Here is a 22,341-nt window from a genome sequence, read left to right on the forward strand (position 1 = left end):
GAATGTGGGAATGGCTGGATCTTTTGGGAGTTGGCGGAACATGGCTTCGCTGATGAAGCTCTTACCGTTGTTCACACACACTCGAGCGAGAACAGATTCCTTCCCATCATTTAACTGAACAGGGATGAACAACTGCTCTCCAATTTGCTGAATATCAGCCAGGCTCTGAGCTGATTTCACATCTTTCTGGACTATAGGAGTGGGAGTTTCTGATTGTGGATTAGTATAAAATCTCAGAGTGTTTCCTTCCAGCGTGGAGTACCACTTTAGACTGGAAGGAAGGTTGATTTTCAGAAATAGAGAGGACCCTCCATCACCCATCTGTTGTCCTACTGCTATTACTGTCACGTCTGGAATTTGGCTATTCTGGAAGTGAAATTCTACTTGGTCAGATTTTTGTTCAACCATGTGGCATGTGCCGTTTAAACTAACATGGTTGACACTCTGTTTTAATTTTATTGGTCGGCTAGTCTGGGTCCAGAGGACCTTGTTTACGCAATCTATTAGGGGTGACAACCTTCTCAGGAGGTCATTCCCTAGTAAACAAGGGGTGCCCTCTGGAGTCACAACTATGACTGGGTGTTTCAACTTGTGTCGCCCAATTTTAATGTCCAAGTCTGCCGTCCCCTCGACGGGAATTTCCTTCCCGTCACAGTTCTGGAGTTGTCCAGGAAGTGAGGTGAGAGGAATTTGGTAATTCCCTCACGTTCCTGCATTCAGTTCATCAAAGGCCCTTCTGGACAGAAGGGTAGCTTGAGATCCCGTGTCCACCAGCGCTGAAATCGTACCCTGCCCCTGTACTTGTACCGGGGCAAATATCTTCCCTCCTTCTCCTCAAGGGGGCACAGATAATGCACATTTTTGGACAACTGGTGGGCTAACTTTCTGGTTTTGGACATCGCTAGCAAAGAAATGTGGGCAGAATTCTGTGGAGAGCCTTGGGAATCTGAAAGAAAAAATTGGCAACTGGAGATCAGAGCCATTGTGGGTTCCCCTGGCTCCGGTTCCGGGCCGCCCCCCCCTTTTTGGAGGCAGTCACCAGGATGGGTTTGAACCAGGGGATTTTCTTGCTGTTGGTTCTGGGATGAGATGGTGGGCGGCGGTAGCTCAGTCTCCACATCTCCCCAATCTGGATTTGCATCCCTAGGGACCCATTTTTCTTTGGGAGGAGTTCCCCCCTCTCTGAAGGAGAAGATCCTTTTCCTAGGATCCTCTGAGGATCCCTCTCCCTCAAATTGGAAGATCTGTGCCTCCTCCTCAAACTGTGTCTGTTTGGGTCTTTTGTTTCTCCTACCCCCCCTCTGTTCCTTAGGAGGCAGACTTTCAGGGGCAAGAGATTTTGTTTCCGGTTCCTGGGTTTCCAGGGGCTGTTTACAAGTGAGGAAGGAAGCTTCCTCCAAGGCTTTACACCCCCCTTCCCTTTGTGCCTCCTCCCTGGGAACCGGTGAGTTATCGGGGTGCTGCCCCCGTCATTGTTCTGGAGCACCAGGTCCAGAGTTTGGGGCATTCTGCGGTGGCACGCTCATCTGAGGGTTCTGTTGAGCCCTCAGTATGTGACCCAGATCCCGTGCCATATTTTGAACCTGGCGCTCTAACTGGGAAACCCGCTCAGGCTGATACGGGGCCCTGTTTTCTCCCCTCGGCTGATCCCGGGAAGGGTAGCTATCCCTTCTTTGGTAGTACCCCTGGTTGGGAAGATTTGAATACCCCTCCACCCTTGGCCTCCCCTCTCCCGGATTCGGTTGTCTGGGCTCAGGGAATTGAGGAAAGAAGGGTGGAGGATTTTGGGGCTGGAAGTTGGGTGGATACCTGGGGAAGAAGTTCTGCCCAGGGTTTGGAGAATTTCTGCCATCCAGTGGGAAGTTAGGAGGGAAGTTCCCTGGGTTAGGTGCTTGGCTGGATCCCCCCCTTGGGCTGGAGGAGTCCACACATAACCCAGGATGGGTCTCTTTCCCTTGTAACGGGGGCTTACATAATCAGGAGAGCGAGGGACCCCATTTGTGGGGCTGCCTCCCTGGCTCCCTGTCTGTGACTGGCCCGAGGACCTTCTGGGCCTAGCATTATTAGGTGCAGGTAGGTTTTTAGGCCCCCCCTTCTCCAACTCTAAAACGGGGGTGACCTTTACCTCTGCCACCTTGGCAGCAGCAGGGGTGTTGTTGGCTTTGGGGTTTTTGGGCGCATTATTTTTATTTTCTATTGGCTTCTGCACCTCATAGATCCGGGTCGCCTGTTCAATGACCCAGTCTAAAGATCTTTTCTCGTGAAAATCCCTCACGAGCTGGGTCATTATGTATTTGGGCAAGGCATGGAAAAACGTATTAATAAATTCTCTGCTATCCGTGCGCACCCTTCTTGTGGTCTGTGCAAAAGCACGCTTTAACTCCTGCACAAATTCTTGTGGGGCCTGATCCTCCCCACATTGTAAATTGTAGGCTGCCTTGCGAGCCTCTTGAGGATTTCTATGAGTAGAAAAATGTTTCAAGATGGCCGTCTTATAGGTGGACCATCTTAAATGATTTTGGTCCTCCAGCCCCGCAAAGAAACTGGAGTATTCCGGGGAGAAGGTCCAATTTACATATTGGATACAGCTTTGGCTGTCCTTCAAATGAAAAGTCTGCATCATTTGCTCATAGAGCTCCAAGTGTTCCCAAACAGAGTACTTGGCGTTCTTATGATAAGGCGTGATGACGCTCCTGATTGCCTTAATCTGCTTTAAGGGGTCCTTAAGCAAGGCCCTTTTTGTCTTATTGGCCCTTTTGGTCCGGGTAACCCTGGTCCATTCATCTTCTGACTCAGAGGCACTTCTCCCAGAGGCTCCCGTCTGTTCTTCCAGGTTTTCCCGGATTCTGCGAGCCTGGGAATGGCTGGCAGAATGTGGGGACCTGGTCTCCTGTGTCCTGCACCGTTCAGAGGAGTCTTCAGATTCCTCTTTGCTGCCAGGATTTGATGGGTACCCCCCCCCCACTGACCTAACTGGGCAGAAGTTTTCAGGATGCCCTTAATGGGCCTACTCTCCTCGGGTTCCCCATCAAATTGCACTGTGCTTGGGTGCCCATACCCGGATGCCCGCCCCTCCATTCCTGGGTGGTACTGGCCTATGAGCCCCATGCTTCTGGCTGGATAGTAATCTGCCATCCCTGTGGCCCTGTGCTCATGTGCGCCAGGGGACATGGGGGTGGCAGAGTCCAGGGACTGAGAGAAATAAAGGCCTCTGGTACTAGGGCTCCTGGGGTTATGCTCAGTAGTTTCTCTTTCCCAGCGAACCTCATCTCTATCCGCCCCTGCTCCCTGTTGCAATGCAAGAGCCTGCGCCTTCAGTTCCTCAGTTAAGGCCTTACTAGACTCTATCAGTCTCTCCTGCATCGCTACCTGTTGTTGGAGTCTATCATTGTGCTGGCAGAGAGCCTCATTCTCTCTCTGTGTTTCCTGATTGGTCCTGGAGCACTGGGCCAGTCTTTGCTGCAGGAGGGTTACCTCCTGAGCTGTGTCCCTATTGTCCTGCTCCTTTCTTGCCAGAGCATCCTCCACCTTCCTGGTGTGCTCTAACAAGTTCTGGCGTTCTTTTTGGAGGTCACCCAGCCCCTGGAGGGCCAAGTGATTTTCTTCTGTTTTTCTTTTTAAATGGCAGACTTCCTGGCCTAAGGCGTCTCTTTCCTGGCTAAGAGCCTGCATTTGTGCCACCAGGTCGTCCCTCTGCCTTTGAAAGGCACCAGCTTTCTGGCGTTCTTCATCAAACTCTGCCTGGGTATCCAGGTCTTTCAAAATCAGCTTGTTGCTCTCTGCCTTCACTCTATCTAGATGACTTTGCAGGGTGGCTACCTGCTCCGTGCATGCCCTGTTAAAGTCTAATTGTTGCTCCAGCTTTTTCTGGCTCTGCAGTAGGGAGTCCAAACCTTCTTGGTACTCCTTCTGCAAGGCCAGAAATCTGGTATCCTGGTCAGCCTTTTCCTGTTGCAGGATGTCCATATCCCTCTTTATTTTAATGATGTGCTGTCTACTCTCATTTTCTGACTCCTGGCTCCCCTGCAGCCTCTGCTCAGAAGAGACCAGGTCAGATTGGACCTTCTCTAACGCCATCTGTCGCTTATTCGCCAGATCTTGGCTTTCAGTACATTTATCCTGCATGTCTCCCATATATAGGTACAGGTATGCGGCTATCCTAACCATCTTGTCTTGTTCATCCTTAGCTTTAGGAGCCATGTATAGTTCACTCAGGGCCACATGTAGGGGACCCTGATCTCCCCATGTATCTGACCCTGTTTCAGTGACCTGTTGCGTGATGGCCTGCAACCAGACCATGCGGTCCTGGTGAGTCCACTCACCTCTCACAAATAACTTATGTAAGAAGTGCTCTCTGGCTATTTTCATGTCTACTAAGGTCGTCATTCTAGAGATTGGTCTCTGTCCTGACTTACAGAAGTTTATATTATATTTTTGCAAAACAGACCTTTTCCTTAGAGCGTTCCTTTGAGGAGTGCTTTACAGCGCAACACAGCGTGGTGATCCGACCGGATATGTGTATCTGGTCAGCTGGCAGGCTGTATTAATCTGCACAAATGGTAGATCTAACCCAAACGTTCGGCCCGAGCCCCCAATTTGTAAGAGGATTCAATTCAACACTACAGCTAAGTCAATGCCTAGTCTGGGATACTGAATGGAAACCCTTATTGAAATATCTTTATGTCCAGTTCATGCGTTCTGGATGACTACCCCTATATAACACCCCTCTCTTGGAATCCCCCTTACCCCACTGAGCCAAGAAGTAGTTCTGTTTTGCAAGTTAAAAGGTTTATTTGATAATTTAAACAATATATATATATATATCACACTTTATAATAATTTAATAATTGAATATCACACTGAACCTGAGCAGTAATCAATAATGGATAGTCTGGCACTAGCACACTTCTTTATAATCAATGATGAGTGGTTATAGGATGGATAAAATAGCAACAATACTTTATGGTTTCAAATGGATGCAAGGTGGAATGAAAATGCAGTACAGAAAATACTCAATATGCGTTCAACAAAACAATGTAATCACTTTTCTCTGGCAATCCCCTCCCCCCTTTATGCAATGCAAGGAAATGGAAGGAAAGCACACAGTTCTCAGAAATGCAATCAAATGTAATTCAGTTCACCCCAGCAAGCTTACACTACAGAAGTTGGAAACACAGGCCCAAAATGCTTTTATATGTGCTGGCAATGAAGTGAAAAATATGCTAAAATGCTTTTAATTCCCTCTAGGAGGTTCAGGGTGAGTGAAATATACTTGGGATGAGTTCAGGCTCACTTTAGCAAGGATCTAGGAGTAACTAGCAGGTTAAACGAATTTTTGGCAAATGAAAGCAAGAAAACTGCTGTTTTCACACGTGGAGAAATTTGCAAATCGCGGCAAATTCGTGAGTGCGTTTTTTGCGATTGCGGCAAAAGTGTATGGAATAGGAATGCGGTTCTAGGTTCGTTGAAAAGCCACGATTCTAAGCTTTCAGAGGAAAGTTACTGCAAGTCTCTAAGACAAACGGAGATATGAGCGATATGGTAAAGGTCGTTTTTCTAGATTTGAAATTTTAAAGTTCAAAAAGACAAGTGACAGCTAGCAACTAGAAAATGACAGGTGACAGTTAGGAGGCAGTTCTACTTAGATTAAAATAGATTGAATTATATTATTTTAACTAAGAGATTGGTTCTGCACAGTCTGCTAGGTACTCACAATATATTTTTGAAATAAATGGGCCTCGCCACGGGTCTGGTCAGGTTTTCTTCACTCGCCACGGACGGTTTCTGCGCACAGCGTCTGGGTCAGCTCTACTCTGCTGGTCTGGTCTGGGTCTCTGGTTCTGATCAGGTCTGTGGGTCCGGATACAGCGGTCTCCGGTTCAGCTGGTCTCTCTCTGGATACAACACTGCTTCTGGATCTTTCTGCACAGCTTTCTCTGGACCCAGCGCTGATCTGCACGCTGTTAGGTTTGCTGGATGCTGAGGCCCACTGAGAAGAGTTCTCAGTTTGTGGGTTTAGGCCCTTGCTTTGAGTTCTGAATCAAGTTCTTTGGAGTTTTAAAGTCTAAGTGTTGAATCTAGTATCTTCTGGATGTTGTGTGGTCCGGCAGAGCGCGTTGCAGCAAATGGAATTGAATGTCCCTATCTGTCCTGACTGTCTGCTTTTATGTGTTTTGAAAATGGGTGTGTGTGCAGCATCACTAGGCTCTACCCCTCTCCACTTGTCATTGGCCACTTCATCCTCTTCCCCTTGATTGGGGGAATGAAATGAAGTGTCATCATGATGAGGTCTGTTTATGGTACAGAGAACCCACCCCTGTCAAATTACACACAATCTATATTTTGACCCAAAAGACATATTTGCATAGGTACACATTTGTTTAAAATTACATGCACCCATCACATATCACAGGAGGTATACCCTGTCCAAATCTGCTCTTCCTGGGAGTTTGCATTCAGAAATGGCAACATATTTCACTTTTTAATCACGTTACCAATATCAGATTCTTACTCAAATTTACCCAAATGTGTGCAAGGCATGCAGGCATTAATTGATGAAGTATCAGACTTTTCACATGCATACATTTTAAGTAATACCCTCTTAAATGCTAGCTTGCCCCCAGATCATGCCACCGGTTCTAAAAACCTCTTAAAATGTGGGCAGAAAAATCACAAAAATTATGGTATCATTTAAATAATTATGACAAGTCCGTACTATGAGTTATTCATCTTTTTCTAAACCCATATTCTGGCTACAGGGGTGTGTCTTTTCAGGTCACATGGTACAGAAACCAGTTTTTCCACTTTCTTCAAGCTCAGCCTCTGTCTCCAGTTTCTCCCCCTCCCAGTTTCTGCCAAGAGGAAGCCATTTTTATTACCCCTGCAATAAACCATCTGCCTGGACCCTGGAAGGCCCATTGTTCAAGTCAAGAGGAAGCCATTTATGGCCCCCATAATAAAACATTTGCCTGAGTCAGGACAGGGCTTTGTTCAATTTCCTGCAGAGCCCAGGTAATTCAATCAGAGAAGTGTCATATCCCTTTTGATGGGAGCAGCAAAATGCAGGTCGGCCTGGGAACACAGCTGTTGTGCAAGTCTCAACTCCTGTCGGGGGTAGCTAGTGGGCAGAATTCAGTTCCTTAAGCCAGGCCACAGCTAATGTCAATTTTAGTTACCCAGTTTTCTGCATTCAAATAAAACTAACCATTTTACATATGCAGCTAGAATGCTGATTCTAGGTTTAAAACTATGACACTTAAACAATTGCAACCCATGTGACACTCAAAAGTAGGTCACTCATTTCTTTTAAACATTTAGATTTTTAGTGTCTTTCAGTCCAAATTTACTTAAACTGCTGAAATCCACAACTCAGCCAGTCTTGTTATAAACCTTCAAGTCACTTCAGAATATAACTTTAGATTGTATCCACCTCTCAGTAAGTCTTTCTTTGGCCTGCTTTGGGTTCATCTATTCAGTTTTACACAAATAAAAAAAAATCTGGTGTTATTTTAAAACGCCGGCTTTCTGATAGTGGTGAGTACTGGTAATGCAACCATTTTTGGGATTTAAGAAAATGAATTCCCCAAAATTCTAGGTTGCTTTTGGCAATCAGCATTGCCATTCCCCATGGTTTCAGACTACTGTGTGGGTAGTCCAATGGTGGTTTTAGGCAGTGCCCTTCTGTGCCCATAACATCAGCAAAAATGAGTGGCAGCCTATTCTTCATGCATTTCCCTGTGCATTTTCTGGGAAGCTCTGGCCGTCATGATGTTTTCAATGCCAGTACTGCACAGTTTTTGAGGTAGGGCTCGGATGCATGGGTAAGAACATCCCACAGATGCCATTTGGGGGCCACCAGGGGTCACAATAGCACTGCAGCGCCTGGTTGGGCTATTGGTTGACATGGTTATGAGTCGTGTATGCGCATAAGCACTGCGCGTCATGTGATTGGTTGGCGCATGATGCGTGAAGATGCATAACCATATCTGTGAAACACGTGGCCCTATTGGTCAATTGCGCACACACAGATTTCTTCATACGGTGTGGGCATAACCATGCTAACACACCACAGTGCCTGATTGGGCCATTGGTTGACCCGGTTATGGGTCATATGTAGGCGTGTAAGCGCAGCACACAATGTGTCAATTAAGCTTGTGGCTCTATTGGTAAATTGTGCACAAATTGATTTCATCATACGGCATGTGCATAGCCATGTTAAGACTCCACAGCACCTGATTGGAGCATTGGTTGACACAGTTATGGATCATGAGTACGTGTATAAGCGCAGCGCGCAATGTATTGTATTGTATTTTTATTTATAACGCGCAAACCCGCAGGCCCGGAGGCATCAGGGCGCAATTAGTACAAGGTTACAGAAATGCAGGTATAACAGAGCATTATTACAAACATGGGATCCAAAAATGCAGGTCAAGCAAAGAGTCATTATATATATTTGCAAGAGGATCTTATATACATATGTACAGTAGTTTCAGTGCCGATAGATGATAGTAGTGGACGGCAGGTCAGGGTATGTCGGGGAGAGGCGCGAAGATGGCCTTAATGCTGGTTGAAAAGCCAAGATCTAGTGTTGGCTTTGAAGGTATTGAAAGAGTCTTCCGCTCTAATTGAGACAGGGAGGGAGTTCCATAACTTGGAAGCTAAGACAGGGAAACTTGAGCCCCCTGCTTTTTGCAATTTAAATCTCGGGATCGCTAAACAGTGGGATTGGGCTGTTCTTAGAGGTCGGGAGGTAGAGTGGCGCGATAGTCGACTACCAAGGTAGATCGGGGCTTTGTTGGCTAGGCATTTGTGCGTAAGGGCAAGTGTTTTGAGTGAAATTCTCTGTTTGACAGGTAGCCAATTTAGCTTACTTCTGGTTTCTGTGATGTGGTGGCGTCGGGGAATGTTTAGCGCAGCACGAATGGCGTTGTTTTGTGTCGTTTGAAGTCTGTTCAGGTTCTCTTGGCTGGCGCCAAGATAAAGAGCACTGCAGTAATCAATTTTAGCCATAATAAGGGTTCTCGCTAGCGTAACGCTGTTAGACGTAGTGAGGAAAGGTCTGCAAGCTGCGATGAGTTTGCATGTGTATGCAGACGCAGATCTGACAGCATTCGTTTGTCGGGTTAATGAAAGTGTGGCATCAAGGTAGAAACCTAACGTTTTGGTATCTTTTGAGACACGAATGATATTACCATCTATGTTGAATGATTGATAGGACGGTTCTAGTCTGCTCAGACGTTGTGCAGTGCCCAAGATTAGGAGCTCCGTCTTGTCATCATTCAAGCACAACTGATGTTGGGCCATCCAGGCCTGGATGACCAAGTAGATGTCGTTAAGGGCTTTGGTGTCACCTAGATAATCACCAGTGATGGGGATGAGTATCTGGGTGTCGTCCGCATAGTTGGTATAGGAGACACCCAGATAGTCAAGCACATCAAAGAGTGGTTTCGTGAAAATGTTATAAAGTGTAGGTGACACACAAGATCCCTGAGGAACGCCGCAGTGAATCGGGGAGGGGTCCGCGGCTGCGGCTGGGGCAAAGACTCTCATGGATTTGTTGCTCAGGAAGGATTTGATCCAAGCCGCAGCCGAGGAAGAGAAGTTGGCCGCTGAATGGAGGTGCTCGCACAGGATCTGATGGTTGACCAGATCGAATGCGGCTGAGAGGTCGAGAAGTAGTAGCAGTGCTAATTTGCCTTGATCCTTTAGAACCTCGATTTGAGTTTTAAGGTCTAATAAAGCGGTCTCTGTCCCGTGTCTGGGGCGGAAGCCAGATTGTCGTAGACCTAGCAAGTTATTAGTTTCCAGGTAATTTTGGATCTGAAAGTATGCGGCACGGTCTAGGATCTTGAGCAGGAATGGTACGGTGGTGATAGGTCGGAAGTTAGTGGGAATGTTCGGGTCTAGGGAAGGTTTTTTAAGCAGTGGGATAACCCAAGCGTCCTTCAGATTGTCCGGGACAATGCCTGTTTGAAAGGAAGAGTTGATGAAGGCCGTGATGAATGGTGCCAACTCATGCGCTGAGTCCTTGATAGTATGGGCTGGGCACGGGTCACCTTGGCAGTTAGTTGGCTTAATTCTAAGAATTATATTTTCTACCTCTGCCACGGTAAGTGGAGAGAATGCGAATGGTGTGATATTGGTAGGGTCTGGTAAGGGGGCCTTAGTGAGGGAATGAGCGTGGTTGTCGCGCTTCAGGCTGTCCTGTTTATCTTTGATTTTGTCTTGTAGTGTGGAGATTTTATTTAGTAAGGCTGCTTGGATGTTGGCGCACCATTTACTATCTTTCACGCATGTGTCAGGGGGGGGGCGACTGGAGTTTCAAGCTCTCTTAGGATTTTAAAGAGTTCCTTGGAGTTCGAGTCGGCTTGTATAATGCGGTTGTTGAAAGATTCCTTTTTAGCCGTGATGATGGCATCTTTGTAGGAGAGTGAGGCTAGGAGGAAACTGTCTTTATGCTCGTCTGAGGGGTGGCTTTTCCATCGATTTTCGGCACAGCGTTTGGCTTTGCGGAGCGATCTTAGCTGTGGTGTGAACCATGAGTTGAGATAGGCTTGAGGTTTAGCCTTTCTAAGTTTGAGAGGTGCTATACAATCAATGGCAGTTTGCATTGTTTGGTTGTAGGTGTGTGCTAGTGAGGTTGGATCAGAGAAGGAGTTGGTGGCTGTGTTAAGGGACGGGAGTAACAACGGGAGGAGTTTCTCCTTGGTTATATCTTTTTTGCTTCGAGTTGGGAGTGCTGGGGCTAACGGTGACGGGATTCGTGGTGTGGCTTCAATGTTGAAAGTTATAATGTGATGGTCGGACCATAGACAGGGGGAATTGTTAAGGACTTTGATATTGCAATTGAAGCCAGCTACCCAGTCAAGTGTTCTACCTTTAATATGGGTAGGCTCATGGATGTATAAGGTAAGGCCGAGGTCAGATAGTGCAATCTCCAGGTCAGAGGCCACCGGATCTTTTAAGTCACCAAGACCTAAGTTAAGGTCGCCTAGGATGATTGTTTGCGAGTTGATCTTTGTATTGTTGAGGAGGAGAGTGGAGATTTCACTGACAAATGTTGGAGCGGGTCCTGGAGGTCTATAGATTAGGTGCATGGTGGCTGTTTGGTTAGGTGTGAGTGCTAGTTTGACAGACAGCAATTCGGCCGATGTGAGTTTGGAGTCAGGTAACACTCTTAGGTCAAGAGTATTTTTATGGATGAAGGCCACACCACCGCCTTTGGAAGAGGTGGAGGAACGGTCACATCGTGTGATGCCGTAGTTCGGCGGTAGGGCTAACGCTAGTAAGGGGCCAGATGCGGCATGAAGCCATGTTTCGGAGATAGCTAGGAAGTCAAGGTCGGACGTGGTGATGAGGTCAGCTATGTCTAGTGCATGTGCAGTGAGGGATCTGGCATTAATGAGGGCACCTTTGAACATGTGCAATTTAACCTTGGTGGAGGTGGGTTTGCATGTGGTGGTAATTGACAGAGATCCAGGAGAGAGGGGGGTTTGTTTCCTGGCGATGTGACGGGAGTGGCGTAGGCGTAGGCGGAATCTGGAGCCTAGTCTCTTATTTCTGAGAGAGAGGGGGCAGGGTTGGTTAGGTGTAGGTTTCCTGGCAAAGTGATCCAGCCATAGAGCTGGGTCGTTGAGGTATAGGTTGGTATGGCCTACAGTGGGTGCTGCCGGGCTTATTCTAGGCGATGCGAGAGGACGTGGGGGTGCCATGCTGGTGGAAGGCTGGTCCATTTTAACCCAGAGTGTGGAGGTTGTTACTGTAGGTAGCTGGAGAGCTTGGGTGAGTCGAAGGGATAGTGTGAAGAGAAATGGGAGGAGTACACTGATGTGCATGATGAGGTCCTGGTTACCTAGGTGGGAGAGAAGAGCCAGGAGGTACAACAACCAAGTACATAGACAGGGGCCACCTAAGATCAAAATTAGCAGTGAGAGGCAAGGGCCATAAGACTGGAGGCTAAACATGAATCTGGGCAAAACATAATCAGTTGTGGTCTATTGGCGACCATAAGGCAATTTGGTTAGAGTGGCCTTTGAACTGGCCGACGGCTAGATACAGTAGTCAGTAGTGAAGTACTGTTAGGCTAATAGCGAGGATCCTAGGGGTGCATGTGGGCGGTCAGGAGTGGCTATAAAGCATAACACGATATCACAGTGATCTCTAAGCGACCATAGGGCGCAACACAATATTACAGTGATCTCTAAGCGACCATAGGACACAACACAATATCACAGTGATCTCTAAGCGACCATAGGGCGCAACACAATATTACAGTGATCTCTAAGCGACCATAGGACACAACACAATATCACAGTGATCTCTAAGCGACCATACAGTTGGCATGAGACCAGGAGGGTCTTGAGTGGGTCAAAAGGTGTATTAATAGAGGACCATGTTTATGCAGTGGGTGGTGAAGAACACATTGTTCAGAGCTACGGAGTCTGTAGCAGTACTATGAAGGTCTGCGCAATGAGGACGCTGAATTTCAAATAAGCACGGGGAGCTGGATAGGCTATTTCAATTGGGCATACTGGGCAGAGAAAAGTATATGCACAGTGGCTAGGATTCAGGTAGCAAGGGCCCAGTGGGTAGCGTAGACATAAGTTACACAAAATCAGAGAAGGCATGGGTCAGTATAGTCTCCATAGGCTGCAATGACTAAGGTGCAGGGCGCAAGGAGCGCAGGGCTATAATGAATGCATTACAAATGGCAAAGGCACAGTGCAGGCAGCAAATGGCAAATAGCAGTGACCATATCGCTGGCAATGATTGATGGGATATTATAGCAACCTATTGGGCAGCAAGATAGTGGACAGAATTATATGAGTACAGCTCGCAGTAACTCAAGGAGTGACTTTATGTCTTTAGGAGGAGCTTAGATACTGGATCACAATGTCAGAGGTTTTTGTTGCCTTATTGGTGGTGCAAAGTAGGGTTCCAAGGCTTACCGTGATAGGGCCCACCGTGGAGGAGGACGAGGCTCCCTCCGAGATAATTCTAGTGATCGGGGGTGAAGAGAAGAGCGCTTCCTTGCAAAACGCCGCTAAACAGGCGCAAAACAGGGCCTTTATACGGCCTTCATGTCGGCCGCCGGCGCATCCGCCAGCCGAATGTGATTGGCTGTCGCACGAGGTGTGAAAATGTCTAACTGCGTCAATGAAACTCGTGGCCCTATTGGTCAGTTGCGCATGCGTGGTTTTCATCATATGGCATGGGCGTAGCCACGTTAAGACACTGCAACATCTGATTGGGCCTGTCGTTGGTACAGTTACGGGTCATATGTCAGCACATAAGTGCAGCTAGCAATGATATTGGTCAGCGGTTTAGGCGCAAACACATCATTGCATCTGGTTGTAACTGCGCATATGAAAGTGGCATGCATATTGGCTTTGCCGCCTAGCCACAGTTATTTCTCACAAGCAAAGACACCTCTTTTTTTCTCAGTGCTTTTTGTCGCTTGGTGGGTGAACTTGATTGTGAGCCTCCAGGAACCTTTAAAGAGCAGCATTCTCATTTATCATTCCTTGTTCACCTTTCTTGTTCCTATACCTTTGTCTTTTGTCCTGTCCTGTAGTTTTTTTTTTTTTTTAATTTTATCTTGTTATTTTTTTATTCTATTGTAGTTTTTCCATTTTAAGTGGCAGAGTCCTTTTTACGGTTTAGTTTTTTTTATCTACAGTCTCACATTTAAGTATGTCTGGGACCAGCAGCAATGAAAAGCTGGTGTGTGTGGCTTTTGCTTTACCTCCACGCAAGAACCAGACTGTTGCTGATAGTTGGCAGTATTTTTGTGTCAAGGAGCAACAGAGTAAGAAGGACATTGAGAAAGTGCAGTGTGGTTTTTGTGGGAAGGTGTTGCACAGGGTACCTTATAATAAGCCATCTTAAAGTTTGGAAACCTTGACTTTGATCCAGTACTGTGTCTGGGTCTATTGGGATCAAGTGGAGGAACCTTATCGGAAGGATCAAGTTCTACACAAGGAAAGAGCACATGGTTCATGGTCTTCCTCTTGTATTGCTTCTTATTTTCCACCAACCAACCAACACCCAACCTCATCCCATCCAGCCTACACCCGATTTACAGGACTGCATCATAATGTGTAAAAGATATCACAACTGGATCGAGGTGGGAGATGTCACCCTAGATGGTTGGGGATAGGTAATTTCAGAACACCAGGCAAATTGCCATTGATAGGAATATATCTATTTTTTACGTGACAATTTGTTTTACCCCCCTTTTTTAGAAAAAAACACAAAAAAGTACAAAATATAAAATGCAAAGACAAATAAATGTTTCTTTTTATATGTGTGAATTATAATGGTTTTCCCTTGCCAGTTCCTTCCTCTTTTTTCCCTCTGCCCTAAAACGGTCCTTTTCAGGGCCAACTTTTCAGTTATAAAAGCAGACAATAAAACACAGACTGCATAAATAGATCAATAATCTTTAATTTATTATTTCAATACAGTGTGTGTGTTAAAAAAAGCACATATTTTTATGTATTTTATTATAGCCAAGGCTATCCTTAATAGTAGCCGCGAGTATACCCTTCAGTCGTTGCTGCGACTAACCGCACCTGCATTTTGACCAATCGCTTTGGTTGCCGTTTGTAGAATGACAGTAATGACAGTAGCCACGGTTACAACAAGTGCCTATGGGCCTTCCCCTAGAACCTTTTGCAGCCGCAGTTATAAATTGTTTTTTTAAAACAAAAAACATATGTAGATATATGTGTAGGTGGTAGTTTTGTAAACTTTTATTTTAAGCTGTATTTATTGTAGTCTTTGTACACAGTTACTGTAACACTTTAATAGCTTTCTACTAATCAATAATTATTATTGATTTAATGTGATGTAGTTTACAAGTAAACTTTACACATAATAAATCAAACACAATACAGAAACACGTTACATTTCATTGAATACGTTAGTCAACTAATCAAGAATAAAAGAACCAAAGAAAAGACTAACAGGCCGATTCATGGAATAATTAGCGCGGCGCAAGTGGGCAAAAACGTGCGAATCGCAGTGGAATAGCGAAAATCGCAGTGCAATTGCGAAAATCGCACGAAAAGCAGCGCACGTCGATTCATGGAAGGCCGTGCGCGAGAAAACCAGCGGATGTGCGAAAAAAAAGTGCGCGGCGCACGTTGGCGCACAGGCCATCTAACAGCGTGCGCCAGGTCACAGCGAAAATCGCACAGGCCACAGCGAAATTCGCACATAGCGCGGCGCACGCAACAAAAGTAGGCGGAACACGTGCGTAACATTCGGAATGGGGAACAACTTGCCAAAACGTGGGCGTCACGGGGGAAGTACAGGGCACAAGTGCGCGGAACGCCCACACGCTCGCCTACAACACGTATTCATGGAATAGAATAGGGCAAAAAAGCGCACGCTCAAACCAGCGCACAGGCACAAACACGACCGCCACAAGAAAGCAGGCGGTAGCGTCTCTGCGGCTGTAAGAAATGTGCGCCAAAAGGTGCGCCAACAAATAGCACCTATATACTGCCATGATGAATGTCCCATACTGTGGCCCTCCAGGAAAAATGACGTGCAAAGGGGTACCCACAAACACGGACACCCGCTGACAAAAAATATGTGTGCGTGTATACCGGGGTGCGCGGGAAGTCTAACACGTGATTTCAGCAGGGTACGTGCATCACAGGGGTTCGCGTGAAGTTATTCACGCGATCGGGCCTGGGGGAGCGGGCTACATGTATTTCAGGGGTTCGCGTGAAGTTTCACACGCGATCGGGTCTGGTGGAGCGGGCTACCTGTATTACAGGGGTTCGCGTGAAGTTCCTCACGCGATCGGGCCTGGGGGAGCGTGCTACGTGTATATCAGGGGTTCGCGTGAAGTTTCACACGCGATCGGGCCTGGGGGAGCGGGCTACGTGTATTACAGGGGTTCGCGTGAAGTTCCTCACGCGATCGGCCCTGGGGTAGCGGGCTACGTGTATATCAGGGGTTCGCGTGAAGTCCCTCACGCGATCGGGCCTGGGGGAGCGTGCTACGTGTATATCAGGGGTTCGTGTGAAGTTTCACACGCGATCGGGCCTGGGGTAGCGGGCTACGTGTATTTCAGGGGTTCGCGTGAAGTTCCTCACGCGATCGGGCCTGGGGGAGCGGGTTACGTGTATATCAGGGGTTCGCGTGAAGTTTCACACGCGATCGGGCCTGGGGGAGCGGGCTACGTGTATTACAGGGGTTCGCGTGAAGTTCCTCACGCGATCGGGCCTGGGGTAGCGGGCTACGTGTATTACAGGGGTTCGCGTGAAGTTCCTCATGCGATCGGGCCTGGGGGAGCGGGCTACGTGTATTCCAAGGGTGCGCGGGAAGTTCCACACGCGAATAGCCTGGGGGCGCGTGTATTCCAGGGGTGCGCGGGAAGTTCCACACGCGAATAGCCTGGGCGCGTGTATTTCAGGGGTGCGCGGGAAGTTCCACACGCGAATAGGCTGGCCGCGTGTATTTCAGGGGTGCGCGGGAAGTTCCACACGCGAATAGCCTGGGTGCGCGTGTATTCCAGGGGTGCGCGGGAAGTTCCACACGCGAATAGCCTGGGCGCGTGTATTTCAGGGGTGCGCGGGAAGTTCCACACGCAAATAGCCTGGGCGCGTGTATTTCAGGGGTGCGCGGGAAGTTCCACACGCGAATAGGCTGGGCGCGTGTATTTCAGGGGTGCGCGGGAAGTTCCACACACGAATAGGCTGGGCGCGTGTATTTCAGGGGTGCGCGGGAAGTTCCACACGCGAATAGCCTGGGGGCGCGTGTATTCCAGGGGTGCGCGGGAAGTTCCACACGCGAATAGCCTGGGGGCGCGTGTATTCCAGGGGTGCGCGGGAAGTTCCACACGCGAATAGCCTGGGCGCGTGTATTTCAGGGGTGCGCGGGAAGTTCCACACGCGAATAGGCTGGGCGCGTGTATTTCAGGGGTGCGCGGGAAGTTCCACACGCGAATAGCCTGGGTGCGCGTGTATTCCAGGGGTGCGCGGGAAGTTCCACACGCGAATAGCCTGGGCGCGTGTATTTCAGGGGTGCGCGGGAAGTTCCACACGCGAATAGCCTGGGCGCGTGTATTTCAGGGGTGCGCGGGAAGTTCCACACGCGAATAGCCTGGGCGCGTGTATTTCAGGGGTGCGCGGGAAGTTCCACACACGAATAGGCTGGGCGCGTGTATTTCAGGGGTGCGCGGGAAGTTCCACACGCGAATAGGCTGGGCGCGTGTATTTCAGGGGTGCGCGGGAAGTTCCACACGCGAATAGCCTGGGGGTGCGTGTATTCCAGGGGTGCGCGGGAAGTTCCACACGCGAATAGCCTGGGGGCGCGTGTATTCCAGGGGTGCGCGGGAAGTTCCACACGCGAATAGCCTGGGCGCGTGTATTTCAGGGGTGCGCTGGAAGTTCCACACGCGAATAGCCTGGGTGCGCGTGTATTCCAGGGGTGCGCGGGAAGTTCCACACGCGAATAGCCTGGGGGCGCGTGTATTTCAGGGGTGCGCGGGAAGTTCCACACGCGAATAGCCTGGGGGCGCGTGTATTTCAGGGGTGCGCGGGAAGTTCCACACGCGAATAGCCTGGGCGCGTGTATATCAGGGGTGCGCGGGAAGTTCCACAAGTGATTTGACAGTGTGGGTCCTCCCAGGTGTACCCTGTACACCCTCCACGGCCCCTGCAGGCAGCCCACACCACAGGGGACTACCCTGCATCCCTGGTCATGTCCCGCAGGCAGCCCACCCACCATGGGCATGCCCACCAGCAAAGGCACATGTCTCCTTGAACTAATGACCACCAACTCATGTCCCCTTGCACCCCCACACCCCAGCAGTGTGGGGCACCTGCCAGCAGGCCCCCGCCCATGTCCAACTCATGTCCCCCACCACCCCCACCCCCCAGCACTGTGGGGCACCAGCCAGCAGGCCACCACCCATGTCCAACTCATGTCTCCCACCACCCCCACCCCCCAGCCACCAGGGTCACCCTCCACCAGGCCCCCACTCATGTCTCCCACCACCCCCACCCCCCAGCCACCAGGGGCACCCTCCACCAGGCCCCCACTCATGTCTCCCATCACCCCCACACCCCAGCAGTGCAGGGGCACCCTCCACCAGGCCCCCACTCATGTCTCCCACCACCCCCACCCCCCAGCCACCAGGGGCACCCTCCACCAGGCCCCCACTCATGTCTCCCATCACCCCCACACCCCAGCAGTGCAGGGTCACCCTCCACCAGGCCCCCACTCATGTCTCCCACCACCCCCACCCCCCAGCCACCAGGGTCACCCTCCACCAGGCCCCCACTCATGTCTCCCACCACCCCCACCCCCCAGCCACCAGGGGCACCCTCCACCAGGCCCCCACTCATGTCCCCCACCACCCCCACCCCCCAGCACTGTGGGGCACCTGCCAGCAGGCCCCCACTCATGTCCAACTCATGTCTCCCACCACCCCCACCCCCCAGCCACCAGGGTCACCCTCCACCAGGCCCCCACTCATGTCTCCCACCACCCCCACCCCCCAGCCACCAGGGGCACCCTCCACCAGGCCCCCACTCATGTCTCCCATCACCCCCACACCCCAGCAGTGCAGGGGCACCCTCCACCAGGCCCCCACTCATGTCTCCCACCACCCCCACCCCCCAGCCACCAGGGGCACCCTCCACCAGGCCCCCACTCATGTCACCCACCACCCCCACACCCCAGCAGTGCAGGGTCACCCTCCACCAGGCCCCCACTCATGTCTCCCACCACCCCCACACCCCAGCAGTGCAGGGTCACCCTCCACCAGGCCCCCACTCATGTCTCCCACCACCCCCACACCCCAGCAGTGCAGGGTCACCCTCCACCAGGCCCCCACTCATGTCACCCACCACCCCCACACCCCAGCAGTGCAGGGTCACCCTCCACCAGGCCCCCACTCATGTCTCCCACCACCCCCACACCCCAGCAGTGCAGGGTCACCCTCCACCAGGCCCCCACTCATGTCTCCCACCACCCCCACCCCCCAGCCACCAGGGGCACCCTCCACCAGGCCCCCACTCATGTCTCCCATCACCCCCACACCCCAGCAGTGCAGGGTCACCCTCCACCAGGCCCCCACTCATGTCTCCCACCACCCCCACCCCCCAGCCACCAGGGTCACCCTCCACCAGGCCCCCACTCATGTCTCCCACCACCCCCACCCCCCAGCCACCAGGGGCACCCTCCACCAGGCCCCCACTCATGTCTCCCACCACCCCCACACCCCAGCAGTGCAGGGTCACCCTCCACCAGGCCCCCACTCATGTCACCCACCACCCCCACACCCCAGCAGTGCAGGGCACCCTCCACCAGGCCCCCACTCATGTCTCCCACCACCCCCACACCCCAGCAGTGCAGGGTCACCCTCCACCAGGCCCCCACTCATGTCACCCACCACCCCCACACCCCAGCAGTGCAGGGGCACCCTCCACCAGGCCCCCACTCATGTCTCCCACCACCCCCTCACCCCAGCCACCAGGGGCACCCTCCACCAGGCCCCCACTCATGTCTCCCACCACCCCCACACCCCAGCAGTGCAAGGTCACCCTCCACCAGGCCCCCACTCATGTCACCCACCACCCCCACACCCCAGCAGTGCAGGGGCACCCTCCACCAGGCCCCCACTCATGTCTCCCACCACCCCCACCCCCCCAGCACTGTGGGGCACCTGCCAGCAGGCCCCCACCCATGTCCAATCCATGCCCCCCTGCACCTGGGTCCCAACATTCCCCAATCATGTCCGTAATGCCCATCCTCCCCTGCCAAAAGGCCCAACCAACTATCACACCCACCCACATATCAAAGGCAATTACATGTTACAACCCCAATTTAAATAATGCAATTGAACACATGTCTGTCACACACAATGGCTGCAAGTGAATGACAAAACACCCAACATGACATGCCTGAAAGCAATGAGATGATACGACACATTGAAGATTAAAAAAATAATATGTATTGAACAGCAAGTAGAATGGAAATGAAATAAGAAAAAACACAAAGCAAATCAAACAAAACAAGATGAATGTCCAAGAAAATAATCTGAAAAATTAAAATAAGCCAATGAAGAACCATGAAGAAGATCATCCTGGGTCCATGAGCCCAACCAAATTAAACCTAACTATGACTACTAACTAAAAACTGAACTATATACAAAAAAGTGGTGCATTGTCCAATCGCAACCAAAAGAAAAATCAAAAAAACAAAGGAAACCTAACCCTAACTATACAACTATATACAAAGGCAGCGGGCTATTCGGACGGCTCACTGGTTGTTGTCATGGGCCAGGGCATCATCGAACTCCTGGTCAATGGCTTGGAGGCGGGCATGTTCCCTGGCCCCGAGGTCCCGCAGGGATAACGCAGTGTCAAGCTCAAACTCCCTGCGAAGACCCTCGAGGCACTCAGCCCGCCTCAGCGCCCTCCGCATGGAGTCCTCCGCCCTGACCATCGTGAGCCGTTCCTCCTCTGCCCGCTGCCGCTCCGCACCTATCCGCTGGCACAACCGCTCCCACACGGAAGCCACTCCCATTCCAGGGTTCTCCTGCCCTCCGGCCGATGCCTGCACCCCTGATGTTGATGGCCCCGAGCCATGATGCCTCCCACGTTGAGCCTGCTGCTGCCTCCGACGCAACTGCCTGTGCCAGCACGACGGCATCCAGGCTGATGGAAACCACCGACGCCGTCGTGCACGTGCCCTGCCCGATGATGCCGTCACATCCTCCATCTGCTGGGGTCCAGTTGCTCTGGTGTCCACCCCTGCTGGATCTCTGACTCCCGACTGTGGCAGGGATGGGATCCCCACCGAGCTGGCTGCATTGGTCGGGGCAGGTCCACAGGGGGCCCTGGTGGCATCTGGGCTGGAAGACGGCAAGGAGAACGACTGGTGGATAGCCTGCACAGAGGAGGAGAGGGCCGCCACATTGGCCAACACATGCAGGAAACCCCCGAACATGGCCGATCCCAATTGGGCCACGTCGGCACGGTGCACTTCGTGATGACGTGCGTGCTCCTCCCGGGAAGCACGCACGGCATCACGAATCACAGCCGTGCGCATCGCGACCCCAATCAGGACCTTCTCCGCACGGCCAGGGGTTCCCACGTCCGCAGGTGGAGGGGAGTCAGGTGACATGGACATCCCCTCTACCTGCGGACAGGCCTGGGACGGGGTATCCCTGCTGGTGCATGGTGGTGCACTCACAGGGTCAGGGACAGCGACATGCACAGGCCCCTCCACGGTGACCTGTGCTGCCTCCTGCCCCTGGCCCTGGACTGCACCACTTGCACCAGCAGGGATGCCCCCACCAGGTCCCATGTGTGCCCCAGTGGCGGCCTCCTCCTCCTCTGTGCAAACCACCAACCTGGATGGCTCCTCACCGTATCCCACCGTAGCAGGCCCCTGTGGGGGCTCACCCACCCCTTCCGCTGCAGCCGTGGGGGCATCCCCGCCGCCTTGCTCCACAGCGCCGTCTCCGCCCTCTTCTTCACTAGCCGCTTCGTAGAGGGAGACAAAGAACACAAGCATCAGGGCACTGTACAATGGTCCCCTAGACAGGAAGCAATAGCAGATGAGCACCACTGTCAAAGTACACTTCCATCATGTCCCTCCACAACACATGGGTCAGTCCAGGCAAAACACACACAGTAACAGGCATGGTGCATGCCATGGACATTTCCATGCATGTCCAATGGACTCTTGAAACATTCAATGATATGTAACTCACATGCATCATGGCTCATGCCCATCACATGCACACACTTCACCTCAGTCACATCCATCTGGCCCCAAACACACCAAACACAGCGGATACAAGGGTAATTTGGATGCTTTACTGAATCTGTGCATTGTCACACACATGTGTCATGCATCCATGGCATGCACAAGTCACAGACACGCAGGTCAGGCACACAGACATGGCTACCATATATGTACCTGGCATCAGCACCCATCCCTCACCCCCACCCATGTCCAGGTACAGAGACTGGCATGCTCTCATGTTCAAAATCTGCATAGGGCTCCCCATGCGGCATTTCAACACATGCAACAACCATGTGCATCACACATCACTGGTCGCACATGCATTACCATGATGTCCCTGCACACATACATGCATACATGGCCTATGGCACACATACAGGCAAGTATCATAGAACCAGCACACCGCAGCATGCCCTGTCTCACACAGTAATGCATGGACACTTACCGCTCAACTCCAGACGGGCCTCCCTCTCAAGGATCTGGGCGTGGAGCGCTGGGCGTACGCGTTCCAGGACCCTCATCTGGATGGAACTCATGCGGCCCCGGCCCCCCTCCACGAGGCGC

This window comes from Ambystoma mexicanum, chromosome 4q (genome assembly GCF_040938575.1).
Source record: "Ambystoma mexicanum isolate Mex_15411 chromosome 4q, UKY_AmexF1_1, whole genome shotgun sequence".
NCBI classification, from domain to species: domain Eukaryota; kingdom Metazoa; phylum Chordata; class Amphibia; order Caudata; family Ambystomatidae; genus Ambystoma; species Ambystoma mexicanum.